Raw genomic sequence first — 10,662 nt, forward strand, 5'->3', positions numbered from 1 at the left:
CCAAGGCACAAAAAGGTGCCTGAACTGACCAGATGACCACCGGAGAGAATCGGAGATGACCTCCCCTTACTCCCCCAGTGGCAACTAACCCCCTCCCACCCTCAAAAAATAGCTTTAAAAATATTTTGTGCCAGCCTCAAATGTCATATTCAGGTCCATCGCAGCAGTATGCAGGTCCCTGGAGCAGTTTTAGTGGGTGCAGTGCACTTCAGGCAAGAGGACCCAGGCCCATCCCCCTCTACCTGTTACACTTGTGGTGGTAAATGTGAGCCCTCCAAAACCCACCACAAACCCACTGTACCCACATCTAGGTGTCCCCCTTCACCTGTAAGGGCTATGGTAGTGGTGTACAGTTGTGGGGAGTGGGTTTTTGTGGGGGTTTGGGGGACTCAGCACACAAGGTAAGGGAGCTATGTACCTGGGAGCAATTTGTGAAGTCCACTGCAGTGCTCCCTAGGGTGCCTGGTTGGTGTCCTGGCATGTCAGGGGGACCAGTGCACTACGAATGCTGGCTCCTCCCACAACCAAAGGGCTTGCATTTGGTCAATTCTTAGATGGGCGTCCTTAGTTTCCATTATCGCTGAAAATCAGAAACGACCAAGTCTAGGGATGACCATCTCTAGGGACGACCTAAATGTCAAGATTTGGGCATCCCCGACCGTATTATCGAAATGAAAGATGGACGCCCATCTTGTTTCAAAAATATGGGTTTCCCTGCCCCTCCACCGGGACATCCTCAGCAAAACTTGGGCGTCCCTATTGATTATGCCCCTCCACGAATCTCCGAATGAGACCTTTGTTACATCCTAAGTACAAAAGGTTACAGTAGTCAAGCTGAGAAAGCAAAAGTGACTGGACCAGTAATCTGAATTGATCTTGTTCAAAGTAACTGCACACACATCGTAATTTCTTCACTAATGAGGATATTTGATTTTCCAAGTGATGGCATTATTAATTAATACACCCAATATTTTAATTAGTGGAGAGAATACAAAAATAACTTTGATCAATATTGATTGATTTTGGAATATTCTCTAAATTAGCATCAACACATAAAAATGGTTTTTTTCAGTGTTCAGTTTCAGTTTATGAGAGAACATCCAATTATGTATTAATGTCATATATTGTTGGATCAACTTAGCATCAATGACTGTACAAATCATGACACCAGTCTGTGAATCAGCCATTACAGCTCTACTATGCGATAACTACTCCCCCCTCCAAGCCAAAATTAGGAACATTCTTAATGAAAATTAAAAAGAAAATTCAAAAGTAGCCAAGAAGAGAAAACTAGAGGTAGGGAGAAAAAAAGATCAGATGGATGGATGTTGGTCTGTAGAACCTCGTTGTTGCTACTTTACAGTTGGATGAATATCTAATAAAGTTTCTAGAGATTAAAATTTATTCAATATTTTTTCCATGGATAGAGGCCCCAACAAACTGGAGGTTTGAAAGATCTGTGTGAAAAACATAGAAAGAAAAAAAGGAAAATTAAGAAACAATAAAATGCAATAAGAGGAAAAGATCGTCGAGGGATTGAGAAAAGGAGGAATGAAGTAAGATGAGAGAATGATATGCATAGTTTAAACAAGAAGAGGCAATTCTATAACTGAGTGCCTCCATTTAAGCACCCTGAGATCAGAACTTGGGTGCTCAGGATCCATTACAGAATGCAAGCATAACCCAGTATCGGCATTCCTAGGTGGTACCTGCACTTATGCCAACCATAGAGTAGGTGTAAGTGTAGATGCTTAGATGCAGCGGTGGCACACAAAACTTACAGTATTCTGTAAGTTAACTGCATAAGTGGGGAGCATACCTAAAGGTGTCCATGCTCTTCACATATGTACGCCCCACTGTGTAAGTTCATGTATCCATGCTCCTCACATATGTATGCCCCACTGTGTAAGTTCAGTGGGTTTTTACAGAATAGCACTTAGTCCAATTATTGGTGTACAAGTACGCTTAAATGTGCATAGGGCTAGATTCTATATGTGGTCCCTGAAAAATCTGCGTGGAATAAATTTCCACCTAAGCGGAACCTAGATTTAGGCATGATATCCAGAATATGCTTAGTTGATATCCCAGTGCCTAGAACGACGCGCATTACACCAAGGGAAATATGGCGTAAATACCGACATGTATTTAGGCACAGAGGGTCATATTCTGTAGCAGTGCGCATAAATTTTGGAATGCCCATGAAATGCCCATTTCCCCACCTATGATCACGCCTCTTTTGACTCTGTGCATTAGAATTTAGGTGCTCTGTGTTACAGAATATGCTTAGGGCTTGTTTTAGAAAGCCACACTACTGATTCTCAGTGCAGCAAATGAGAGGAAGCCCATTCAATTCCTATGGGCTTCCTCTTATTTGCCGCACAGAAATCACTAGTGCAACTTTGTAAAGGAAGCACTTAGGGGCCCTTTTAAAAAAGTGTGTTGAAAAATGGCCTGCGGTAGTGCACACACGTGTTTTGGGTGTGTGCAGGTTCATTTTTCAGCGCACCTGTAAAAAATGCCTTTTTTTGATTTTTGCTGAAAATGGACGTGTGGCAAAATGAAAATTGCTGCGCTTCCATTTTGGGTCTGAGACCTTACTGCCAGCCATTGACTTAGTGGTAAGGTCTCACATGATAACCTGGCAGTAATGGTCTATGCATGTAAAATGCAGATTACCGCTCAATTACCACCTGTGCGCCAGAAAATAAAAATACTTTCCAGTGCACATAGCGGACGTACGTCAAAAATTAAATTACCACAAGGGCCACACAATATCCGGGCATTAACTCAAAATCGACACGTTGGACACGTGTAGGCACTTACGCGGCTTAGTAAAGAGGCCCTTAGCGAGTTATGCATGTAAATTCTAATTCTTACCAATTAGTGCTCATTTTTGCTTGTTAAGTGCTGTTAAAAATGCTGATTGGCTTGTTAAGCAAATTATTTATTTATTTATTTATTTATTAGGATTTATTTACCGGCTTTTTGAAGGAATTCACTCAAGGAGGTGTACAGTAAGAATAGATCAAACATGAGCAATAGGCAATTACAGCAGTACAAATATTCAAGTAATAATACAAAGTATGGCATGGTATACTACTTGCAATGACTACACAATACGTAATAGCACATTATAATTGATAGTGAAGGGTAAGGCAAAGGTTGTAACATATACATGAGTAAGAAAGTAGGAAGAATTAGAAAGAAAGGTGACTGATTGAAGAAAGTTGCACATGAGGTCAGAGAGATGGTTAAATATCATCTCAGCTAGGGTAGGAGTGGATAAACGTGTCCCGCTGCAGTATGTGCAGCCCGAGTCAATCCTTGTGTGTGTGTGAGTGAGACTAACAAGTTAGTTACTTCTTCCATTAAAGGCTTGGTTGAAGAGCCAAGCTTTCACCTGCTTCCTGAAGTAGAGATAGTCTTGTGTTAAGCGGAGCCTTTCAGGCAATGCATTCCAGAGTGTGGGGGCTACTCCGGAGAAGGCTCGTTGTTATATGTGCGTTGTTATAGAATACGCTTGGATTTTGGCACAGAACGCTAGGCACAATATATAGAATCCAGGGCATAATGCACATACAAATGTTTAAACACCTGGGGGGGGGGGGGGGGGTTAACATTCAAAGCAATTTAACTGGCCAGAAAGGGCTCCTGGATGGTTAAATCACTTGTTCTTGGGTAATCAATTTTTAGTGGCACTTAACCGGTTAGTGCTGCTGAAAATGTCTGGTTAGTGCTATTTTGGGGGCGTTCCAGCCAGTTAAGTGCTGATATTCAACCACTTAATTGGCCAAGGTAACCACATAAAAGTCAGACCTATCTTTAGGTGGTTCTCCATAGCCAGTTAAGTGCTGAATATTACACTTAACCAGTTATGGTTTCAATGGCTTTGAATTTCCGGTTATAATGTCAGCGGCAGTCAGTAAAGCACTGAGTGGCGCCAGCTGAATATCAGCTCCGCAGTTTATAAAATTGCCCTTGAACTGAGGTTAGGCATAGTTTATAGAATATGCTCACACGCTATTCTCGCAATGAAAATTTAGTCACACCTATTTAGGCCACTTAAAACCAGGCCTAAATACCTGTGCCTAAGTTAGTCTCACAGATTGGGTGTATGCCATAATAGTATTATTATTATTATTACATTTGTACCCCGCGCTTTCCCACTCAGAGCAGGTTCAATGCGGCTTACATAGTAACAGGGATTACAGAGTATTGATGAAGAAAAAATAAATTAAGTATATCAGAATAATAAAAGAAATAAGTAAGTAGAGATGGGCAAGAGTGAAGGGAGTAGGAGAGGTATGAGCAAAGGTAGGTGAGCACTGGAGGAGGGGTAGAGGAGGCGGAAGGGGGATGGGACATGGGATAAGCATAGGGAAATTAGGTGGGAGAAGTAAGCATAGAAGGTCTTTTACTAAGGCACGCTCATGTTTTTGGCACACGCTAAAATTGTGGGCGAGCTAACCATTAGAGACGGCAATGCATTCCTATGGTCGTCTCTAATGTTTAGTGCGCCCACAATTTTAGCACGTGCTAAAAACATGAACGTGCCTTAGTAAAAGACGCCCATAGTTTTTTGAAACTCCCACAACCCACCCATTCTACGCCTATGGCCATGCCCCTTTTCAACTGCACGCATTAGAATTTACATGCACCACATTGTACGCACAATTTGGCCATGCAGACAAATTAGCATGCACAACTTAAGGTGTCATATATAGAATTTGGGGGTTTGTGCTCTAACATTTAAGCCTGCTTCCCAGAAAGCATACATGCCAGTCCCTACAAACAATGCTATCTCAACAGAATTTGTGCTAGTATTGTATTAAATAAGCAAAAAATTGACACCTTCCTGCTCTATTAACCTAAGCACCCTGTTAGAAAATTAACATCTTTATGTGATTTTTCTAGACATTTGTATGCAGTTCCTCAAAATGCGCAGCTAGATATAAAATAAATACACTTACAACATTTGCAGCTTGGATTTCCCCATCCCCATCCAGGATTTAAAATGTATGATGCTGAATTGCAGCAGTAGGGTATTTGAGGAAAATGCGTATCCCTTCCTAGATTCTTTTTGCCCACAGCAATCTAACTCCATTTCTGCATGGCCCTAATGCAACCTTAATGCCAGTGAAGAGAATGAGAGAGGCTCTCACAATTCTCACCACTTTGGTTTATACCTCAGAAAGATGGTATATCAAATCCAGAAACCTGATCTACATTGTGGAATTATTAATCATGTGGAGGTTGATTGGCATGGTGGTGACTGTAACCGCTGGGGGGCCCTTTTACTAAGCCGCATAAGCGTCTACGCTGCCCAATGTGTGCCAAAATGGAGTTACTGCACAGCTATCGCATGACTCTTGTGGTAATTTCATTTTTGGCGCATGTCAGATATACACGTTTGAAAATAATTTTTATTTTCAGATGCGAGTATCGGACGTGCGCCAAGTGGCATTTGACGTGCATAGGTCATTACCGCCCAGTTACCGCGTGAGTCTTTACTGCTAGGTCAATGGCTGGCGGTAAGGTCCCAGACCCAAAATGGATGCGTGGCAATTTTGATTTTGCTGCATGTTCATTTTCAGCAAAAATTTTTAAAAGGCCTTATTTTCAGGCCCGCTGAAAAATGCACCCAAAAACTTGCTCCTATACTACTGCAAGCCATTTTTCAGCGCACCTTAGTAAAAGGACCCCTGGTTAAATTACTGTTAACAAACAATTCACCAAAGGGTCTTAATACAGAATTGGAATGGCTATAATTAATTTGAATATTAGGTGTTCTCTAAATAGGATGAATTTGATTGGTTGTTAAGGGCTTTAAAATAGAAGAATTTTGCTGTTTAGTAATAATCATGAGGGATATTATAAGGTGTTGTTGACATCATCTTTTTTTGCAGGAAATGAGCAGTGAACAGACCACTTAAGAGAATATGAATTGATGCAGACATTGTTTCAAAACATGAATTCATATTGGAACTGATTAATTGGAAGATGAATGTAGATAAGGTAAATTATGAAATTAAATTATTTAAGAATTATATGATTTTAAATGAAGTTTTGGTCAGGACTTGAAGATGTATTTAATGAATGAAAATGAAATAAAGGGAGAGTAAAACATGCTAAACAAAATTTAAGAAAATTATAACAAGTGGGTGGAAAATTATTAGATTATTTCCTATTTTTTCTATGGCATGTCCCTTCATCTTAAAACTATTTGAAAGGATAAATAATCAATCCCTATTTACCCATTTTACCCCACTCATGATTTTATAGACAATATTTCCTCAAAGCCATCTCTACTCTAAGCTAACATGTTCATACGCAGCAGAATGGGGTGAGACACAGGGGCATAGTCCCACCAATACATTGTCCAACACAGTATTAACAACTAGGGAGCTTTGTGGCAAGGCTGAACATTGGTTTGGTTGGCCCCTCAAATCAAAGAGGTGTTGGCTGCCCCTGCTGTTTAGTCCAGAGGTGTAAGACCTAAGAAGAACAGGTGGAAATGGGTTGGGGTATAAGATGGTGTTGGGGTGGTGGTGATGATGGAAGAGAATGTGTGTAGGAAAGAGCCAAAGGTGATGAAAGAAGAGGAAGGATGATAGAACCAAAAATGGTGGCAGACAGCTGAAGGTAATGATGGGGGTGGACATATGGGAGCCAAAAGAGATGATGAGGAAGAGTGTGTAATAGAAAGCCAGAGAAGATATTTAAGAGGGGGAGGGGAATTATATAAGGGAGGGCATGACAAGGGATGATAGTAAATCAGAGAGATGATGAGTGGGGAAGCAGGTGAAAGGACACTTAGAGATGAGGGAGTCAAAGCAGGGATGATGAAAGAAAGTGAAAGGAAGTGAGAGAACTGAAATGGCTAAACAAGGATGAGAAACCCAGATGATGGAAACTGGGGACACAGGCAGAGATTAGCTGATAGAAAAGAAGGAAGCCAGACAGTATAAGATTGCTAGGCGCAGCAAGCCAGTGAAGAAGAAACGTGGAGGGCTGAGAGGAAAAATGAAGTGAAGGGCTAAGAAAGCAAAGGGCAGGGAACATTGGGATGTGATAGATGGTGAAAGAGTAATGAGGGAGCGGAAGGAACTGGTTACAGGTGTGAATAGATATAGTGATATTCAACTGATGTATGGACGAGAGAAAAGAAATAAAGGAAAATGAGAAGAAAAGGACAGGGACTTGTCAGGGATGGGAGGACATGATGAAGATGGGATAATAAAAAGAAAAGTGTAAGACTCTAGAAAAATACTAAGAGCAATACAAAAGAAAAAAAAAACCTCACACCCAGATAACAAAGGCAGATAAAAGCACTTTATTTTGAGTTTAGTGATGAATAGGTATCACAACGATCAATTAATTATATTGATTCTGGAATATATTGAATTCTTTGCAAGTTGTAATGACTTTAATTAGAACAAAGTATTATCCAAAAATGTTGTACACTAGCTATTGAGACAGCATAATTCACTTGTTCAGATAGGAACAATTCCCCCAATATTCAATTGATGGTGAGCACTTTTTTAAAACGCCTACCATCACCAGATAGCTTAGCCCCCAATATTCAGTGCTGGGCCATGTCCGAGCACCAGAACTGAATATCAGGTGCTAAGGGAAGGTGGGCCTGGCCGATATTCAGCTGGTACCCACATAATAAAAGTTATATGGGCCCTGGCTGAATATCAGGCTGGGACCCACATTTAAAAAATGTCTTTTACCCCTTCCTCCCCCCTACAATGAGGTCTGTAGGCCCCCTCCCAGCATCCCCAATGTGTGGTGGCACCCCCCCCCCCCCAATAAAATCCCTGCCCTGGTCAGCATTCTTCTCCCCTCACTGGTCCAGTGGGGCATCGGGGGCAGGAGCGAAGCCCTCTTGCTCCTTCACCTAGCGGCAGCTACCATCAAAATGGCTGCCGTGACCTTTCACTGCAGCCTCGCTGTACTACTTTAGTGCTGCTGAATATCAGCAGTTGGGTGGTGACAGGCAATTTAAGGAGTCAGGAGAGGCTCCTGCCTGATTAAATCGCTTTGTGTATTGGGCCCAAAATATCTGAGGTGGCATCTGAAGAAGGAACGTGCGTCATCTTGAAAGTGCATGCACAATATTTTTCATAGTTTATATGCTGATTCAGTGAAAGTTTGCAGAATCTGATATGGTTCATCTTGGCGACAAGCCTCTTTTCTGGGAACAACGGTACAACCAAGGTATTTTTCAAGGTGGCAAAATCCAATACTTATGCTAGTATTCTATAGCAGTGGCGTAGCTACGTGGGGCCATGGGGGCCTGGGCCTCTGTAGATTTGGCCCTGGATCCTCCTGCCGATGATCCTTTTGACCCTCCCTCCCGCCGCTAACTCGCCGCCGCCTACCTTTGCTGGCGGGGGACCCCAGCCCCCGCCAGCCGAGGTCCTCTTCTTCCTTCGTTTTGTTTCTCAGTCTGATGTCCTGCAGGACGTCAGACTCAGAAACAGAACGAAGGAAGAAGAGGACCTCGGCTGGCAGGGGTTGGGGTCCCCCGCCAGCAAAGGTAGGCGGTGACGGCGATGGTGGAAGGGGGGTCGAGAGGGTTATTGGCAGGGGGGGTCAAAGTTGGCGGCGGCGGGGGGGGTCGGCAATGGTGGGGGGGGGTGTTGGCAGTGCCAGGGGGGCTCAATTGTGCCCCCTCACCTCGGGCTCTGGAATCCCCTCCCGCCAGTCTGGCTATGCCCCTGTTCTATAGAGGCTGATCCATGTAGAACTGCCATTAAAGAATCGCTAGTTAGCACCCAAAATTTGGTGCTTAATTAGCTGACTTTTCTTGAATTTACCCCAATGCATGCTTCACTAAGGTGCAGATGCTTAAAACTCCAGCGCTGTGCAGAACAACGCCAGAAAATACCACCACAACCAACGAAAAATAACTTTCTAATGCCCAATGCTAATAGTATGCAAATGTATACACACTGTTAGCGTTGAGTATTGGGAAGTTAAGGGGGAGGCTTGTGTACCGGGCATGTGACAAGAGGAGAAAAATCTGCAGAGATTGGGTAGGGGCAAGCAGAGAAGAGTGGGCGAAGGACAGAGAGTGAATGAAACATCCTCTTCCCGTTAAGATAAGGGCCTTACAAATGTCAAAGGATTCCCAAGGAGCAATGACAAAGTCACCATGACATCCCGCCTACAAGTGGATGAAAGAGCAGGAAAGTTTTGCTACAATCCCATAGCCAACAAAGGCTGCAAGCCCAGCCAACCCAGCAGCAGCAACCACCACCACAACATCTCACGGACTGAGGCCTAGATGTATGATGTTATTAAAATAAGGATGTTACATCACATATTAAAGTCAGCAGTCAATCACACAACAGCTTGCATTCATCAGCCCATCGCCTGGGCCTGACATATCGGAGTACTACCAGCTGTAGCAATTACAACATAGCACCTGCTCTGTGTTTTGATTGGCTGGTTGTATTCCTCTCCTGTTTGGAAAGGACAGACACTTCACAAGCTTGCAGAGCAGACACCCTAATGCCAGCTTGGAGCTGGGTTAAGGTTTCCAACGGTAAGGACGCCCTTGTTCAGTGCACTGTTCTCTGAGCATCAGAGGGACTAGCAAATGACCTAATTTACATCATTCTGACTACATTAGCATGCTATTTGCGCTGAACATGGGTGAGCTCATTGTTTCCCGTGGTAAGGATGTTCAAGCATTGTGTGCTGGTTAATGAGAGCACTAGTCTGGTTTTAATGGCCTCTAGCACCCACATTTGCATCTGATCATTGGGGCATAAGTAGAACACAGCCTCTTGATAAGAAACCGGCATCATTTCACTGGTATATCTCTTCCAGTCAGTATCAACTCAGTAACACTAGTTTCATGTGGTTTTTAGCAGTTCATTCTCAGCTGGGGAAGGGGTTAGAGGGCTGATAATGATTATTGAATGTAATTATCAAGATCTCAGGGACAGGCAGTATAGATTCAAAACCCCTGTGCCTATGCCTTAAAGTATCTAACAATGCCTCTGCAGTCAAGAAACATATTATTATGTAACTGCGTTCTATTTTTCTTTCATGACACGGTTTTTATATAACAGGAATCACTTCTGTCATATTTAAGTGATAACAAAGGTTGCTTCAGCACACCACTCTGGATCCAAACATTTCCTGAGAGGTTAGCAAAGTTTAGTGTAGAGGAACATGCTGTGTGAATCCTTAACCTGTGTTTTCTGATCTGATCTCATTCGCTAAAGCTTATCTGTTGTCCTCATCTACTTCATTTTATATTAAAAGTGCCTATGCATTTCTATACCTTCCACCTCTATAACTGGCTATTCCTCTGTGACACTGGCATTCAGTGAGCCTGGCCTAAGGTCAAAGACCACCCACAAGTTCACTGTCACCTTTTAATTTGGTGGCCTTGATTGAGCCTTTGACATAAGTGGGACTTCTGTGAGCTCAGTGGGGTGAGGTTAAGTAAATGAACTCACATTTGCCTTCAAAATCCAGACATTGACCTCCAATATGTAAAATTAATTATGTGCTTGCTAATAACAGTGTCATACAGTCAAGCAATGCTTGAGGGCAGTAATGAACTCCAGGCCAGATCATGGCCTTGTGGTGCTCACTAGTATATGTACTGCGGACTCCTTTCAGCTCCTGAACAGTTCA

Source organism: Microcaecilia unicolor, chromosome 9, assembly GCF_901765095.1.
Source record: "Microcaecilia unicolor chromosome 9, aMicUni1.1, whole genome shotgun sequence".
In the NCBI taxonomy this organism is placed as follows: Eukaryota; Metazoa; Chordata; class Amphibia; order Gymnophiona; family Siphonopidae; genus Microcaecilia; species Microcaecilia unicolor.